The sequence below is a fragment of the Ostrinia furnacalis genome, unplaced genomic scaffold, assembly GCF_004193835.3.
Source record: "Ostrinia furnacalis isolate ACB-3 unplaced genomic scaffold, ASM419383v2 OfSCF2392, whole genome shotgun sequence".
Lineage (NCBI taxonomy): Eukaryota > Metazoa > Arthropoda > Insecta > Lepidoptera > Crambidae > Ostrinia > Ostrinia furnacalis.
In genome coordinates, this window is record NW_021132631.1 from 444770 (window position 1) to 465277 (window position 20508).

The following is a 20508-nucleotide window of genomic DNA, read 5'->3' on the forward strand; positions in this document are numbered from 1 at the left end:
ACGAAACAACGAACATAAAGGAACCCCTATTTGCACTTATGGTACCTACCTAAATTAAAAAGGAACAGTTTTTGATGATGATAACATTGTTTGACCACTGATTGCTCTCTTTGATTTTGTGTTTATAAGGCCGGGTTGCACCATCTTACTTTAACTTTGACAAACGTCAGAAATCTGTCAAACTCCATACAAAACACCGGTTATCGTTATAGTAACGGTCAAAGTTGGGTGGTGCAACTCAGCATAAGTGTTCTTTTATTGAGTGCACTGTTACAACTAAAGTCGCAAGTTCACAACCGTGGGGTCAAATTATGATGAGGATTTTGTTAAAAAAAAAGATCATTTGATACAAGTGACATCTGCAGTGATTTATACTGACTATAATCTAATGATACATTCTCCTTGACACGAAGTTTTAAATCAATACTTTATTACATTTACAAAGTCCCATAAATCATTAAAACCTTGTTGAGAAATTAACCCATGGTCAGTGCAGAACCAAATATGTATAGGAATTAACGATATACGCCTATTATATCTAATCTGTCAAGTTTTTGTTTATCGACCTTCTCTTCGTTATCGATAAAGTGTACTTATTCACAGCAGTAAAAGTAGTGGAGTGGATGAGCAATTTTAGTTCTAATCTCTAAGACGTAAGAGATATCAAAATTTACTATTGCATTTGCTAGAATACCTTATAGGGCCGTACCTCTAGACCTTATAGGGTTCGACAGCTGATCTTATACAGTATTCATAATCGTATAATATTAGCCTAATTGACTTTTTATAATTTTATTTCTCCACGATTGGTATAATCCTTGATAAGTAGGTCAATATTTTGCATAATTGGACAAGAAAAATTAAGTAATCGTATAAAAATAATTATATTTTGTGGTATAACAGCATGCTTTAGAAAATGACAGTAATCTAATTATAGTCTATCCAATATAGCTTGATTAGAATGACGGCTGTCAAACGAATGTGACTAGTGCTGGGTGTGTTTCGTACGGTTCACATAGATGTATCGATAAGTTTTCGAAAAAATGATATAAAAAAAATGCACCCAATTTTTCTTCATATCTTTATTCATAAAAATGTCAATTATGATTTAAATTTAAAGACAGTAAAATTTAAAATTCATGTCAAGGGTGTACTACCTAAGTCGTAGTCATTATCATCAGTGTTCTTCAGTGGTTTTTTCCTCTCGCTAGAGGGCGGTGGGCATCTCTTCTAGAGCAACGGTGCTATGAATACCCAAAAAATTACCGGTGATTGATTTCCGATGTTTGATTATTTAAGAATGAAATGTTTTTTGGTTTTTAATAGTGAACATTTAGAAAAACGTATAACTTGACTTAAATATGTTAAAAAATTAGTTCGAAAAAATATGTTAAAAAAATAGTTTTATTTTAATATGACATTTGTCGATATGTCCCAACACTAACATTTTTGTAACTCGAGATAACCTTGTAGAGACGTCGTTAATACTCTAGGTTGGTTTTTATAATTTCGAATTACTACTTATTGGTGTAATTTAACGCTGCATTTACACGAAACTAACATTTTTATTGGAAGCACTGTCGTCGAAAATATTGTTTGTAGGTCAGACGTGAATTATTTCTTGTCCGCCAATATTTAGCTCTCATTGATCGCTACTACAAAGTTATGTCGTTACTTTTGATGGCAGCTGTCATTCTAATCAAGCTTTTGGATAGACTATAAAAAAATCTATACCTAACTATGTATTATGTTAACACTAATGTATTAAAATTGCATGATGTTACTACTTTAGATGATCATGATTATAAAGTTAATATAAATGGATTTTCTTATTTCTATAATAAGGATATATTAAGGCCATAATACTCGTAATACACATGTTGCAAAACCGATGAACGATAGAGTACCTAACTATACTGGTTCTCAAATGGAGATACCATCTTGGCAGTAGGTAGGTGCATATTACAAAGCTCAAAACTTGATTCAATTTCAAGCATGATTGAAGCTTTCGATTTGTTTGATTATAGGATCTATGACTGAATATAATTATTATTACTGACGGGATTTCTACCATGTAAGTACCTACCTTAATTTTGAGTTTCCGATATTTCGGCACTGTTGCAATCACCATCTATGACTGTGACTCTGTCTGTCTGATACGCTTTCACGATTTCAATTTTTGGTTTAGAGATAATTTGAGTCCCGGGAAAGGTAATTTAATAGTTTTTATCCCCGTTTTTAAAACAAGCACCCCCGCTTGCGATTAAGTTTTTCTGTAACATACAATTTCATACGGACGGTGTCGGAAAAAGCTAGTTAGCAATAAAATTGCTCAAGTATGTCTCTATGGAATAATAATGATATTCAAAACCCATAACGCCGTCTGGAGGGATTCCTATAAGCGCCGTCAACACAAGTGCGCCGGCGCATGCATTCTTAAACGCGTGGGAAAGATCAGGTGTGATGTAGAATATCTAACACTAGCTTTTGCCCGCGGCTTCACCCGCATAAAATTTAATGTCACAGATTAGTATAAATTATAGCCTATATGTTAATAGGGTTACAAACAATAATACTGTAAAGTTTCAACAAAATCCGTTCAGTAGTTTTTGCGTGAAAGAGTAACAAATATCCAGACATCCTGATTAGTAGGATAGGATGTCTCAGAGAAATATGTGTATTTAAACGTAACCATTAGACTAAATAATAAATTATATTTAGTGACATTGAAAACTGTCCAAAACCTAAGGCTTATTCTGTAACCTGTTATTGATACCGTTTGATAGAGCTCGTGAAACACTTTCGGGTTCAGTAACCACTTTTAGATATCTTGTATAGTTTAGAAATAATCGAGTGAGATAACTTATCGTTTCCATCCTGTAGATTTAGGAATCAAACATAGGTGTCAGTCAAAGAACATACTTCACAGAGAACCTAGTCACCTTACAGCATGTCATCATCATCATCTCAGCCATAGGACGTCCACTGCTGAACATAGGCCTCTCCCAATGCTTTCCATGTTGCCCGGTTGGTAGCGAACTGCGTCCAGCGCCTTTCTGCTACCTTTATGATGTCGTCGGCCCACCTTGTAGCAGCAGCAAAATTGAATTTAAAAAGTTTGACATCCTTGTATGCCCTTTCTGAAGAACTAATTTAACCAATGCAGCTGTGTTAGGATGCGTTCCACGATTGTGGTGTTAGTACCTCTATGGAATAAAGACGACAAATGTATGGGCTTATCATTTGAAATCGATAAAATTCCTTCTCTCTACCCCTCTTTTTCAAACTATCCATGACTAATTCTGACTCCTAACTAACTAGCCGGGGCTGATCGCGCGTGATCGCGTTGGTTTGGCCGAACCTTAAAGGAGTCAAAAGACCCGCATATCCTCAGTAGCTCATTACGCAATCTAAACGTGTCTGTCTGTCCGTTTAACGCCATTTTATATTATTTTTATGGCGCAAATGACTTGGGAACGAATTTTAATGGGCCTTTTACGGCTTTTCCAATAATGTGCCATTAAGTGCTGATCTTGCAGATAGAGAACTTAAGTTCATGATCGAGGCAATATTGCACAATAAAAGCACTTAATGCTTATGCATTAAATGTTTTACTGCCTCTGTCGCAGGCTACTAGAATGCAAATTTGAAAGAAAGAAAGAGTGTTCCTTCGAAATGGTAGTGGAAAAATCTAAATAAGTATTTAAAAGGAGAAACTGACTGACTCACTGACATATTAACGCACAGCCTAAACGGCTAAACGTAGGCACTTGAAATTTGGAAGGGACGTAGCTTAGGTACCGTAGAGGTGCACTAAGAAAGGAGTTCCCGAAATTCCCACTGGAACGGGAATTAGCGGGAAAATCCTTTTGTATGAAAATCTAAACCGCGTAAGATAGACGTTTGAAATTTGGCATGCAGGTACCTTAGTAAACTTAAAGCTTAGTTACAATAGGATATTGCAAAATTCCCACGGGAACGGGAGTTAGCGGGAAAAAACATTTGTATGAAAAAATCTAAACCGCGTAAGATAGATGAAGGGGGTAAAAAGGGATCCACGCGTACGAAGTCGCGGGCGGCCGCTAGAAAATAAATAAATTTGGTAAATACACCAATTTGGTAGGTAATTGTCCATCCACAAGGTGGGCCGACGTCCTCAAAGACAAAGTCAAAATATACAAGCATTTACCTATTGTATTTCATAAAAATGCGTGTTTGTAATATCGCACCTTTAAAGTNCAAATAGTAAATGGTAAAGTGTTACTATAATTATATAAATCAAAATAAATAATACTATACATAAAATATTTTATTTTGTAAATCACATAACATAGCGTTAGCACATATCTATCATATAACTCATTAAGAAGCCTTAAAATACTATTTCCTTTGACTGTATTGAAAAAAAACATTGACTTTTTTCTTATTTTGGCTCTCCTGCAAAATTTCATAATTTCGTTTAGTAACGGTTTAAATTTAAAGGTGCGATATTATAGAGTTGTGATATTCTGAATGAATAAAAAACGACCTATATTATTAAATCTACAACCAAAAACCAGTCACTGATAGTAAATTTGAACTAGACAGAACTGGAGACGAGCCAAACTCCAAATACCGGTTACATCAATACGAAACCGATAAAACGGGTATAAACAACGCTAATAAATATTTGCATGCTCTGGCTTTCGGGACGTTTGCAGATCATGATGACATCAAGCCTGGCAATACTGATGATGACGAGGAACACAAGGATATTATTATGGCTTTCCGTGTTGACGTAAGAGTAGAGAAACTGACTTTGAGGGAACATCTAAGCTATTCAGATAATGCTAGATGTTTAAACAAGCATAATAATTTTTGGAATAGCAATAATAATCATGATCATGATTCAAAATGTCATAGAGTCAGTCTGTTTTTCTTTATTTACTGTAACGGTTAAGACTCCGAAACTACTGGACCGATTTTAAAAATTCTTAAAGAATCCTACATTGTCTCTGATGAACATAATAAAATAGGCTAAATAATATTTTCAAGAAGGACGGTACGTAGTTTGCCCAGTCAGCTAGTTAAGCTAAAGAGGAAATCCTATAAGATTCTTATCTATTTAAACCAGATATTCGAATTTTATAGGGCTATCAACATATCTTGGCACTTACTCAAGTTCGTGAATTATTCGCAATCATACTTTCAAAAATCCCTTCATCAACAGTTCTTTCAACTAAGCTAGCCATAATTTAACATCATAGTCAAATATTTAAATACAACAGAAATTAAATATTCTTCCAACCGCGCACAGTTGCGTCCTGAAATAATTTATGTTACGCACATGTGTACAGTTGCGCAAACGCATCCCGTCCCACTGGATGAAAGTTTACGAGTAACGGTTTGACGCACAATTATTGTTATTACGGTTACAAATACACATGATTCTTGAAAAAATTGTACTTCAGAGATGCCAGAACGAACTATATTTTCGTTGTGTAGTGGGGCGGATAAAATGATCAACTATTTTTTTTAAATCATGGTGAATCTGAAATTTTGAGTAATCTTAAAAATAGACAAAGAAAATACAAAAAGCAGTTATGAGTAAATTATAAACTATCACCAGTTTCTCATGAGAGAAACAATAAATTGAATTTGGTTCTACCGAAGTTTGTTATGACAATTTGGCAGAATTTCTAATTTGGTCAACTTTCTATAAACCTTACAATATGCTTTTCTCCATACCTTGTCAGATCTGAAGCTTGGACTTGCAACAAAACCTTATGCATATTAAATCTATGTCCACCATGATGTCTGACATCCACAGCTATCTCCGTGACCATTCGTGAGCCGTATCTCAATGGAGACATGGGACATACATGGAAAATAGGTCGCGGGGTCCGTTGTAATCGTCTTATTACCATTCAATGGTACATACGTCTTGTGGGTATCTATTTGCAAGTTTCAGCCTTTTCAGACAAGCCTGTTAACGGTTGCTATGCTTGTTGTTGCTTGGAGATAAATTATGGCGTATCAACAACGCTGTGGGGATTATGGCAAAACCCTCCACTATAGTAGAGGAGGCTCATAGTCCAGCAGTGTAAAGGGCTGTTGATGATTATGATGATGAATAACGTTGTGGTATGTACCTTTACTTACCTATTCGCGTAGTCCTATGCGCTGGACTGACCAAGTAAAATTGGCAGTGGGAAACCGAGTATCTGAACCAGGCAGTCTACCAACTGGGAGATGGCGGGAGATTGTGCGGAGAGTTGTATCCGCCTCTACAACCGACGAATGCCTCAACATGACCACGACCGCTCTGCCAAGAGCGAAACCAATAAGAAGATGTACCTTTAAATGCTGAGAACATGTCCTGAATTCGATTACTTTTCCACCTGTCCTATTTTGTTCTTCCTAGTTCATACTATTTTGTTCCTTGAACCAGATTAGATGGGGCAGCGTTCGCGGCATAAAATCTTCTTTGTGGTCTTCTAATAGGTAGAAAGAAAGGTCATACTGGTGTCAGGCATTACAAGCCGCTACTGATGTCTAACGTGAGTCACGTTTGTTAGTCATGATATTATTTTGACTAAATTTAATTGTAATGTGCCTTTTGAAGCACTGATATTTCTTTTCAGTCTTATGTTAATGTAAAATTGCAATATTCAAACCAAATTTTTAAATACTTCTGTAATTTTTTGTCTTACCATTAGGTAAGACAAAAAATTACGACGATTATTAAATCAAACTCAGAATCGTCGTTCTTCACTGAACTGGAGGATAGTGTCTCACCTAATAATAAAACTCTTCTTAACAATAATAATTAATATTATTAATATGACTTCACTGGAACGTAGTATGGAGGCGTTCCCATTACATAAACTTAAGTAATATGTATCTAATTTTATAATAGTTTAATTAAGTACAATAAGTACATGCATACTATCTCCTCGAAACAGCGGAAGTACACGTAGGTTAGCCTACTGATAACATCGGCCTGCATTGATCTCTTATCAGTGACATTATTAATGTTGTTTATGAGTGTCTATCTTTAGAATTGCGAAATGTTCATGGCTGGTTCCTATTAAATAAAGAAATGAGTACCAATCTTCTATACTAATGTTATAAATGCGAAAGTAACTCCGTCTGTCTGTCTGTCTGTCTCTCTTTCACGCCTAAACCACTGAACCAATTTTGATGAAATTTGGCATAGAGATAGTTTGAGTCCCGGGAAAGGACATAGGATAGTTTTTATCCCGGTTTTTGAAACAGGGACGCGTGCGATAAAGTTTTTCTGTGACAGACAAAATACTACGCGGGCGAAGCCGCGGGCGGAAAGCTAGTATTGTCATAAAGGTAGCAGGAAGGCGCTGGATGCAGGCCGCTACCAGCCGGTCATTATGGAAATTATTAGGGGAGGCCTATGTTCAGCAGCGGACGTCCTGTGGCTGAAATGATGATGATGATGAACGGTGACTGAGTTTCTTGCGCTACTAAATAAATGTAATAATAAAAAATGTTCCGCACCAGTGGCAGGATTAAAATTACGAGTATATCAGGACTTATAAAATATTTTTTAAAAGCCTATACCCAAAAATTTAATTACTTTTTAACCTTAAAACAAGTCGTGGACTCTAGTCAACTCATCCCGCGGGATACGTCCTCTAATATTTCTTCTTCTCGTAATAATCATCTTAGAATTGATTATTTGACTACCTTACGATGAATCAGCAACATATTACATAACAGTACATCCTTCGGTCCCCGTACAAGACGGTACCGCGGCATGTCAAGCTTGACACTGTGGTCTTATTGTGCTGGTAATAAGGGTGATTTTGTAATTAAACTGTATAGGATGATGTGCTGTCGTCTGACGGTACATGAAAGGCCATCAATGGGGCTTTCAAACGGTGTAGTGTTACGGAGTGCATTAAAGTTTATACAGGGTGACTATCACTGTTCGGCCCTTTCCTAAAGCATAAAGTTTTGCGGGATCCAGTTTATGCAGGATGACATGACTGTGTGTGTTTGGAATTCAAATTTCAAATCTATACTAATATTATAAAGCTGATGTTGTGGAACATGACGCTCAACCACCATAAGGAGTTAGAGCATTTAATTTACACAATCTTAGTTTGTCTATATATACTGGGCAGGGTAAAAAACTTCGTCACCGCGATGCAGGATTGTATGCGCGGTGGAGTTTGCCATAGTAAGATCGTAACAGCGCCATCTGTTGGTACGGTTTGTAGTGGCGCAATTTATTAATCACAGTTTGTTTATTTGGTTGAACGCGCTAATCTCAGGAACTACTGGACCAATTTGAAAAATTCTTTTTGTGTTGGATAGTCCGTTAATCCCTGAAGGCTTTAGGCTATATATCATCACGCTAAGACCACTAGGAGCGGAGCACCAATGAAGAATGTTTCAAATCAGTGATTTTTTTGGGTTCGGACAATATTTTCATTGAATAATGTTTCCGACAAAGGTTGTCAAATGGACTGACATGTTTATCGTATAGTACAGTCCACTATGAAAATTAGCTGTGGTTTGTTTCAACTACCTATTTTAAAAAGGACAATGACCAAAAATGTATGGAGTGTGGTCCAAATGTCCACCACTAACGAGACCTATGTAGTAAAATAGTCTACTAAATACTGATTCATTATAACCAAACCGCAATCAAAAATATGCTGTCAGTAAAAAGTTATGACTGAATGAAAAGTCATGTTTTTTACCTTTTCATCTGAATAATGTTCATGATATCATTCTATCCATCGCACATTTTGGATTAATTTATGCATGTTATGTCATGTCACTTAGTGTGCCGTGTTAGATTCTCGCTAAAAGAAAAAAGAATAAACTCAGAAGAAAGACAACAATATTGGAATTATGGTCGGTTGGTCGTTGCTCCGTCCCTATTGGTTGTAGGGTGATGTTATATAACCTAAAACCATCCTTAATAAATGGGCTATCCATAACAAATATAATTTTTCAAATCGGACCAGTAGTTCCTGAGATTAGCGCGTAAACTACTACAATTTTTCATACAGCCATAACTTTTTACTGACAGCTTATTTTTTTTTTCGTCCCATAGTGAAAGTTAATCTCTATTTAATGGACTATAAGCCAATATAGGTCTCATTAGTGGTGGACATTTGGACCACTTTTGGTCATTGTCCTTTTGTCACTTTCTAAGTGTTGAATTTTATGGGATTGGGAAAGAAGTACCGAGTTTGAAGCGTTCATGAGCAAACATTGCAGTTGAATATTCAAGTTCTGAATTTGATTATTGATGAATAATAAAATAAATCTACTAGCTCGATTGATGGTTTCATTTAATTTATTTAAATAAGGTTACCTATAATAATATTTTTTCGTTAATTTATGAAAATATCCTTTATGTAGGTATTTTTTTCTTAACCAAGTAGATTGATTTATAAAACCGTGAATCAAAACAAGTTAATAAATTAATCTGAATGTTTATTGGAATCAAAAGCTTACCAGACAAGCTTTTGTAGTTTTAAAGGCTATAATTTTGTTTTATACGTCGCTGCTGATGCATACAGAATATAAATATTGCATAAACAATTCTAAGGAATGCAGCCGTAAACGAACTGTGGGTTTTGTCTAGGAGCTCCATGGCGGTGTGTTTTTCCATTGTTTCACGATTTATTCTTTGATATAAGTTTTAAGAAATAGGAGGAGTACCTAATACGAGCCACTTTACCAGACAGGTCGTATTTATTGAAGTTCTTACAACTCACGAAAGCGAGTGAGCTTTACTTGTGTACGTGTACATGCACATAACGATAGAGTAATGTCCATCAAACATTTTAAAAACGAACAGTAGCGAGCCACCACACATGTAAAGCTCACTCGCCTTGGTGAATTGCAACATTATACTAGTTTTTACCCGTGACTTTGCTCGCTTGAAATTCAGTTTAGACAGCCACAGATCAGTATAAATTAAGTTAAGTTATTCTGATGTGAAAAATCCGTTCAGTGGTTTTTAAGTGAATGAGAATAAATGTAGATCCATACTTCTTAACAAACTCTCGCATTCATAAAGGTGAGTATAGTCTTGAGCGTTTCTATGTAACGTAACGTTCTTACAAATGACAATACAGGAACAATGTACGATATTTGGTTCGTGAAAGAGTGACAATGACACTGACATTCGAACATTTCAATACTATTCCACTTTTCTCACAACTTCAAGACAAAAAAACTAATTGAATCCCGCAAATCGCAACAATGGAGTCGGGACTTTTAAATTTAAACCCTCACTCATCTCCCGAAATACGTGACACAGATATGCGCTGAAACTGGGGCGATCTGCAGCGAACAAGCTTCGTAAACGTTTTTAATTCAATGAAACAGGAAACATAACTAAAAACACAGAATATACTAGAGCTGAAAGTGAGTCACTACTCAATAAAGGCATCATCACAGTGTTTTTGTCACCGTTCTAGTATTTTTTGTCACCGTGGTAGGCCCTCTTCTTTTTGGCCAATGACCTATAATTTAGGTGCCACAACTAAGCAGGCTGCACAGTCATTGACCATAGTCTAAGGTCTATGTCTCTTGGAAAAACAATCGAAAAGGACCAAAGGAGATTTAATTCTGAGGAGCTAAATCTTTTAGCCATTTCCGTTTTCCAAATGGAAACACTAAAGCTTGAAATTTTTTTAAGGTGGGAACATTCAGAATGTCATTACCGTAGAAGGGAATGACAGTGATATTGACGTCATTATTACTAAGGGCTATACAGTGTGAGTCACGTTAAAGTGTACATATGAAAATAGATGAAACTAGACCTATTTTTATCGACAAAAAAGAGGTCAAAAATTTTTTGAGATTTTTTTTAAATCTATATATATGTTACGGCTAAAGATAGTTGTGAACATAAACTTAAGATTAGCCGGCTAAACTTAAGTTTGTCTTCGAGAAGCAGCTAAAGTTCGATAACATGTTAGTTTGCGTCGTGATATTCCATCTTTAGCCGGCTAATGTGCACATTAGCCAAAACGAAACGGCTAAATATGTATTCGATGGGCGCGCCAGGCCAGCGGAGGGCTTGAGGGGGCGGTGGGGAGACAACGCGCGCGCAGTTTTATTTTGTAATTTTAAATACCTACAGAAGATTCTGTAATGACCAAGTGGTTCCTTATTATTTTATTTTATTGATTAGGTAGATATTGTTTTAAGTAATTAATATTTTGTTATTGTAATAATTGTAATTTTGAATACCTACATAGGTACATAAAAGTATGTGTAATGAAAGTGATTATTTCTCAATAAAGTTTTCGTGTCAAAATAGTAAACATTATTACATTGTTTCCTTTTCCATTTCCTTCTACATTTTTAGCCAGGGGTCTGCGGTTACACTTAAGTTTAGCCGGCTAAAGATAGAAGAAACTAACATTAACACCTCGTCGAAGATAAACTTAAGTTTAGCCGGCTAATCTTAAGTTTATGTTCACACCTATCTTTAGCCGTAACATATATAAAAGAAAGTCGTGTTAGTTACTTCGCTTATAACTCAAGAACGGCTGAACCGATTTAGCTGAAAATTGTCAGGGAGGTAGTTTAGAGCCAGGAGAAGGACATAGGATACTTTTTATCCCGTTATTTATTGCCATTAAGGCGGAACAAAGTTCGCCGGGTCAGCTAGTTTTTTATAGATTTTTTTTTCTTCCAATTACTTATTGTAAAGAAAACGTAATAACTTTTAAACTAAGCGGTATATCCTGATAAAATAAAAACAGTTATAATGCTAAATAACAGGCAATACTAAAAAAATACATAAAATACACAAAATAGGCCAACAAATGATAAAAAATGAAACTTTTTGAAAAAAATCTGCTTTTTAATTCGTGTTTTTTTGGTTATTTGATAAATTTCTCCAAAAAATGCCCCTATAACCGGTAGTTTTTATTACTTTGTATTATTCTCTATCGTATTACCTTCATAAAACCAAAAATCGCATGTCTCTATCCTTATCACAACGTTTGCAATGATCGTTTGAACTAAGCCTCTCCGGGCGCGCCATTCAACGCTTCGTTAACAACGAAACTCAAAATGGCTCTAGATTTGAAATTTTGATAAAGACAAGTTAGATTTCAAATAAAAACAAAAGATTTCGAAGTAAAATAAGCATTTTAGTTAAAATTAAAATTGTCTCTACCTGTAGCGGAGAATAATGTTGTGGCAGGCCTTTGTTCAAACGATCATAGCAAATGTTGTGATAGGGATAGAGACATGCGATTTTTGGTTTTACGAAGGTAATACGATAGAGAATAATACAAAGTAATAAAAACCACCGGTTATAGGGGCATTTTTTGGAGAAATTTATCAAATAACCAAAAAAATACGAATTTTTAAGCAGATTTTTTTCAAAAAGTGTCATTTTTTATTATTTGTTGGCATTTTCTGGGTATTTTATGTATTTTTTCAGTATCGCCTGTTATTTAGCATTATTACTGTTTTTATTTTATCAGGATATACCGCTTAGTTTAAAAGTTATTACGTTTTCTTTACAATAAGTAATTGGAAGAAAAAAAATTCTATAAAAAATTAAAAAAAAATTAAAAAAAATTTTTGACCTTTTTTTTGTCGATAAAAATAGGTCTAGTTTCATCTATTTTCATATGTACACTTTAACGTGACTCACACTGTATTTCACCGGGACACCATGGCGGCGCAACCAGTCGCCGGCTACCAACAAAATGTAAATGTATGTAATAGTTTCTGGTCCGATACACCATAAAATCTGTTTCAAATAGGTAACGAAACCGCCGAAATTTTGAGAAATGTTTTACTCTTCCATTTAAAAGGGGGTGTTTTAATTCAAATTGATGGGATCTCTCAATTTAGCTGGTAGACCTATTAAATACCAGCCCAGGGCGTCTGTTCACGGAGCATTCGGATGTGGGTCATTGCCCTATCGTGGTGGACTTAGAGTGTTTATTAAAACAGAGAGATTCTTGAAGAAAATAAACTTGCAAGAAAGTTTTTTTTTATTTTGTATATTTTATTCAATGCCCCTACGTACTCAAAAGGCGCCCATTAAAAATCAGTGTCTTCGCAGACGGACCAAAACCTTACTGAGTGGGTGATCTTTTTGACAACATAACATTTTTCTTTTTTTCTTTCTCTCGGAGAGGAGGAACCTTTTGATGTAATGTTTGTAACTTATTAAAATGGTATGAATGCATTTATTATTTATGTTGTCAAATAAAGATTTTTCTTTCTTACCTTCTTTCTTTCTTTCTTTATACTTAAGACAGTATATTGTTCGAAGTGGCGTCCCTATTGGTAACATAGAATTTTCGGATAAATCTAGTTTATTCTGTAATCTATTATTGATACCGTTTGATAGAGCTCGTGAAGCACTTTCAGGATCAGTACAGCATTTCGTTTAGAGGGTTTGTGGATTTGTCATGGGCTTTTATTACTTTTTAAAGAAACACAACTTAAAGTTTTCTTTTATACTTTCAACATAGACATTCAACCAATTAAAAAGTACAACCTATGCTTGAAATAGAATCAAATTTTGAGCTTCGTTCTGTAATAAGCATAGAACGGCATTAGTAAGGTCTTCAATGACATCTCTGTTCGTTGTGACTTTTACAAAAAAACCTTTCTTAGATTCTTTGAATTCTTTTATTTCATTCCCATTTAAAAAAGGTAAGGTATTTTGTGTCTATATAATAATCTAAATATATCTCAAAGGTGACTGACTGACTGACTGATATGGTGATCTATCAACGCACAGCCCAAACCACTGGACGGATCAGGCTGAAATTTGGCATGCAGGTAGATGTTATGACGTAGGCATCCGTTAAGAAAGGATTTTACGAAACTCCACCCCTAAGGTGGTAAAACGGGATCTACCTACGCGTACGAAGTCGCGGGCGGCCGCTAGTATACTACCCATAAAATACTACGCTAGAGCGACAATGAACTTCAAATAATTCCCAAAAAAGCAAAATAACGGCAGGATGTTAAAAAGACCATAGACAATCCGATTTAACCCTAATCTATTTCCATAGACACCTCGATGTCCGCGTTGGCGCGAATCCAACACATTCTGTCTTGTCTACGGCCGGAAGGCGGTGCATAGATTATAAATACGCAGCTTTGATGTCACTCGATACGTTCGACCTGTGATCGAAAACGACAACTGATATCGTGCTGGAATCACGTGATATTTTTAACGGTGTTTAACGTGGAATTTGGATTAATTAACGGAGAAATGTGAGATCTTTCTCGTCTTTTAATGGTCAAATAAACACGAATAATGTAAGACGGATAGATACAGTTTAATCGAGATTTAGCATATTATGTAAAGTATTTGGAATATTCAGCCAGTTGCGATCTTAGAGTGTACAACAGATACACCCGTATTCATCTCAACATTGCTATGAGGTCTCACAGTGCGCGTGGACGCACAGGGTGACACACGAACCAATCACAGAGCTCTGTTCAATGCTATGCGTTCGATTTGCTGCTTCACTTAAGGAAGCATCGTTTGTGAATCGGGCGGTTGTCTTCTACGGACCACTAGCTGAAACCATATTATTATCTCTGAAATCATCACAAAGGAACCCTAAAACCACAAATTCGACGACGCAATAAATAATGGCGCTTGTTCAAACAAATTAACCCTATTTGTGCGTATAATTTATCAGCTTTCGCACCTGGTGGTGCAAAAAACTCAATGGGGTGGAAATCGCGAGGGTTTGATTAAAGATTATTTATTTATTTATGTGTACCTACTCTTTTTTAGTTGCTACAAAACTAACTTAGAAAGGTATTGTCACGAGAAATAAAGTTATGGAATCACCTTCTTGTGTTTTGTTCCAAGCGATCTAAGAACTAATTAAGTCCAAAGGGTACTTACTACAAGATTCAAGACTATATGACAAGGATGCGTGGTCAATTCAGTCTCTACATATTGTTTGATGTACTTGAATTTAGCTACCTTTTTTTAAACAATGTCTGGACTGAGTTTGTTCCGTTCCTTCTCAGCACTTCCCAGCAGTTTGTCTCGAAGCACTGTTAGGGCCCAAAAGATAAGGAGATAGTAAAAAGAAGCCCCTTACTTAATTTATTAATCAGTCAAGCAAAGTTATTACTTTGCCTAGGGAGGCAGGTTTTTTCATTTTGTTTCGTTTTACATACATGATGCACACAAAATATTTCTTTTTTAACGGTTTGGCGCAATGCAGTAGTGGTGCATTAACCACTATTCGACGCAGTAGGTGAGAATTTCTACCAAAAGTCGCTGGTTCACTCCTCGAAGAGTACATTTGTATTTGTACATGTTATTATTTTCAAAAAAAGTTATTTGATCACAATCTACTTTTGTTGGTTTCGTTGTGTTAGTAAACTAAGTTTGCTTAGTTTTGCTTAGGACTTTACCTACTAAATTTGGTTTCAGGATTTTGTAGTAGGTATTTCTAAGGATATCACAATTTATTGTATGTAGATTTACATAAACTCTTCATAGACCATATAGGTACTATCTGCAATGTATAGGATTTACCCTTATCTCCTCAAATTCTAACATCCATCAATATTAAAACTACTGTACGGATTAACTTGCCATAAAACTAGCGACACTATCTTATCCGTGATAAATAACTATCAAAAATCAGTAAACAGGTCTTACATAAGTTAACGTAGAGGTGAAACAGTTGATGGATCGGCCTCTTTAACATTTCAACCCAATAACCCAATTGCCGAATATCTACCCACGGTATTTTGGAAATAGAGCAAATTTTATAAACACTAGCCTATCTTGACCTGTTATACACTAACCATTCCTCTAAATCAAAGCTCTAGTTGTACTGGTTAGGTATTCTAAAACCAGATTTCCACATCCATTATGACCTGACCTCTATTTGCTAACAAATTACTTGAATTCAGGTATCCAGACATTCTGGCGAGGTAATTCGATAGAACAGCATATGTTTCGTTTTAACGATTTTCAGTCTGTGTTTATTTTTCGAAGTTTTGTTTACGAAAATAAAATAGGCCACGGGATTCGATGAATGGAATTCGTTTTGCCAATTCGAGATTTATTCGTTCGTTTTACGGTTTTGTAATTTATATTTTTGTTTGTAATCGTTTAAGACGGTGTTAAAAGTAGTTTATTTGGTTTGCTTTCGAAGCAACAGTATTAATCTTTCTTTTATTGTGTTAACAACTGAAATCTTAACTCTAGTGTCAGACTGAATGAGCCGTCATATGGCTCATGTAGCAACTGACATGGCTCAATCACAATGACAGCTTATGACTCTTCCTTGCTTGGACAATTAGGTCGTTTCATGCCCGTTTTTACCATCAATTCCTAATTTTTGTGATCTATATGAAAACATGAAACAAACAGGCCAAGAGCTTCCTCGTTGTGGATAAAAAAAAAAAAAAAACATTCCTGTTATGTGTTACCATAAGGGTCACTTAAAGATTAGGAATTGAAAACAATAAACGGGCATCAATGTACTAATCAAATACCTTTAACTATTTCATTCTTTAAATTTTACACTAAGTGTGTCTCAACTAGGAATATACCAGAACTTCAGAGTAGAGTTCTCGCTTATCCTCCTACACTCACTTAAAGCGGCATTTGACAAGAGGTATTTGAGAATGAATACTTTTTGAAAACGAGTTTATTTCAATCAATACTTTTACTCAATCATGTTGCAGCTTTAGATTAAAATAAAATCAAGCGCGCAGATAAAAATTATCCTGACTTACAACAAAATGGACTAACGCTTTATTGCGGAAATTAATTAGCAATTCTTAGGAATAAAATATTTATCACAATCTGTATTCCACAGCAACCACGGTTAGTAACAGTTAACATCCTGTGTGGTCCGCGGTATTGCTTTTTAATGTTTCGCCGGAAAACTGGACGGTGGCTTAATGTGTCCTGTGACACTTAATTTCGCAATAAAAAAGAAAGAAATTAAATCGATATCACTTTAAAAGTGTAAAAAAATAAGAAACACTTTAAAACTCTACAATTTATAACGCCAGTAGTGTTTTCTGCTTTCTTTCTTTCCATTATGAATAAAAAAAATCTGAATTTTTTTAAATTGTTATTTAGTTGTGTCTTTGACTATGTATTTTTTTTACATTGTTTCTGTCTTTATTAAGTACTAACATGACGTAATATTGACAATTGACTGTTTACGAACAAAATAAAATTCTTGCTTGTAATTTAAAGGAAAATGGCTTGCGTAATCGTATTGTTTGTGTTTCTGTAACCTTCTTTAATTTACAATGATTATGATTTTTTACGAACACTTCTCTCGCTGATTTTTAACCATAATGATTTCTCAGTGTCAAGTGTTTATGAAAACACTTTAGATCATCAACTGACATCATAAGTGATTTAATTCATTGAAACGTCAGTCATGTGATGAAATTATACAAACAAAACGCAACCGCAACACTCAGTCGTGTGACATTTTGTAAAATTTTACACTTACGTCAGTTTGTTACTTGGCAATGACCTCACGTGATTTTATAAGGCATGAAATAATTTAAATATCACGTTCTTAAAGTACTTTTATCGGTCTGTAGATTGGAGAAGAATATTTATAACTAGCTTTTGTTCCGCGGCTTCGCTTGCTAAAATCCAGTTAGTTACAAAACAGAAGGGCCAACTTACTTGAGACTTCGTTGTAATTTAACTAATTATCTCACTATCGTTATTAATTAAAGAATAAAAAATATAATAGTCCGGTCAAATTAAATATCAACCTTGCAATAATTCGCATACTGCTGAAAATTGGTACGAATGTTCTGAAAATTGAATGAAATGTGAAAAGTAGGATATTCATTAGTAAAAAATTCTCTACACGAAATATACATTTTTCATAAGTATTTACTACCTAGTGGTAGTCCGGCGTTTTATTCATTGCTAAAGAACTATTATTTGTTTACTAGTAGTAACCAAGGATTAATCATTGTTTACCAACTGTTACGCCACGATGTTGTCAGCCTAAACACTTGAGGCTCTGTCATCACCTCTAGGTACAGTCAACAACACATAAGACTGTTGCAAAACAGACTGTATTAATATGAGACAGGCCCCCCATTAGGTGGACCGACGATCTGGTGAAGGTCGCGGGAGGTGCCTGGATGCGGGCGGCGCAAGACGGTCGTTGTGGAAATCCTTGGGGGAGGCCTTTGTCCAGCAGTGAGCGTCGTTCGGCTAAAACAAACCAATGTGAGATAAAGACGCCCGACTGTGTTTAGCTTTTAATGTACTGTCGAACAGCGTCAAATAGTATGTGACACCCACAGTGGTCAAACACTTGAAAATACAACCTTATTCCAATTGTAACAGACGTGTTGCGAACTTTTTGGCTACTTTGGGTGTCACGAACTATTTGACGCTGACTGTACATACTTCGGATTAACGATTATATCACCGCTGGAGTATCTAGGTGTGTTTGACAAATAATGTGATCAAGGGTTTTGTATTTGAGTAGTTGAGAAACCATAATGACTGTACATCTGACATCAGGTGGCCACATAAGCACGACATAAGTGACTGTGCATCTGACATTTGAGGGCTAACCAAACCAACTAAACATCTACATAAATAGGTTGAAGAATTTGCCACACTGGATATCTTCTGTGGTCAGGTCAAAGTGAACGCAGCCCGCATCATGTACAAACAATATTGTCGGTCTCTACACATTTTGTATTGCGATCTGACCGTCTCGGTACGAGCAAAGAACGCAAACTGATGATCTAATGATGTTGATAAATGTTCCCTGAAAATACTTTACCACTGCGTGATCGAATCCGAAATGATGAGATCCGTTGGAGAACCAAGGTGACTGACCTAGCCCGCAGAATCGCTAAAAACAAGTGGCAGTGGGCAGGGCACATAGCTCGTAGAGCTGATGGCCGCTGGGGCAGGAAAGTTCTTGAGTGGCGACCACGAGCCGCAAGACGTAGCGTGGGCCTCCCACTAGGTGGACCGACGATCTGGTGAAGATCGCAGGAGGTGGCGATGTCGCAGGACCGGTATTTGTGGAAATCCTTGGGGGAGGCCTTTGTCCAGCAGTGGATATATTTCGGCTGAAACGAACGAACGAACGAACTTTACCAGTAATATTTCTGAAGAATCTCTAGCTGAATATGATGTGGTTTAGGTACTTTAGAATCACTACAAATCTACGTAGGTTTGAACCGAAGTAATTTGTAAACCCACTTTTTAGTCATTATGGTACACTTATAAGCGTGGGAGTCCCACAATAAATGTGTCTCCGCAATTTTGGGTGCACAAATATTTATTACAAATCATAGTTTGTGAGGATTGTGAGAAAACCAAACATGCGCGTGGGCAGTTGTGTCGATTTGCTAAACTGTTGATTTTGTGGGGCCCGGTGTTGCCAAATCTTGTTTAGTTACTTTGTCAATATAAGTTTACGAGTCCTTGAAAACTTTAATAACTGTAATTGAAGTTATATTAAATCGATTTCTTAGTTGATTAGGTTGTTGGAGGAAATATTAATTTTGAAAACTTTTTTGTGCTCTTCACTTTTATATTGAAAATTGTTATGAGGAAATGATGATGATGATCTCATACAAACATTATTATTCTTGTAATTGGTTCGTTGACAACATTATCCAATAACTACAAAACAAAACTTCTTTAAAAATGGCATGTAAACCAAGTTTGTTAGTTGGTTGGTTGGTGCCACACAAAAGCAATGAAAATGTCGCGTTATAACTCCTCACACAATTTCAGTGGTATAAGTTTAAAAAATAATATTAGTTAAAAAAAACTAAAAGACAAATTCAAATCAACCCAAACTCGATGCGATTCCGCCGTTTCGTTCAGGAGTTCTTATGGCCACCTTCCAGTCCCATCATCAGACCAGCTCGATGGTACCATAATAATGTATTGTCATCTAATCTACATATAGGTATTTGCCAAGTTTCATGATGATACAAGAATTAGAAGAGCGTGTAAATCAGATTCTTACATTCCATTACATAGTTACATACACGATGACGCGACTTGATAAAAGCACAAAAAGTGTGTTAAAAAAGGGTTACTTTCGCATTAATAAAATCAGCCTGTAAATACACATAAGATTACGTCAAGTGCTGTATAAATATTTCAACAGCTTCATTTATTACATAATAGCATGTAACAAATATTTTCATCTTTCTTTCAGGTATGGATGAGTTTGGCAAACATTCAACACAGATGCACGATGATGTCATAATGCAGTATGTAAGTCGTATAAATACTTTTCATTCTGTAATGACATTGTTATTTTAATTGGTCTACAATTGGTTAGGGCAAGCATCCAAATTGAAAATAGGAGCAATATTAGCAACTTTCCAAAATTCATCATCATCATCATTTCAGCCATAGGACGTCCACTGCTGAACATAGGCCTCCCCCAATGACTTCCACATCGCCCGGTTGGTAGCGGCCTGCATCCAGCGCCTTCTTGCTACCTTTATGATGTCGTCGGT

General features: G+C 35.7%; 1 long non-coding RNA gene across 1 annotated transcript in view; it reads left to right on the forward strand.

Moving 5' to 3' along the window:
• LOC114355337 (uncharacterized) overlaps positions 1-20244 on the forward strand; it is a 121735-nt gene extending 101491 nt beyond the window's left edge. The window contains exon 3 of the long non-coding RNA XR_003656098.1: positions 20202-20244. This is a non-coding gene — a long non-coding RNA (uncharacterized LOC114355337). The remainder of the gene's footprint in view (positions 1-20201) is intronic.
• Positions 20245-20508: the final 264 nt, after the last annotated feature.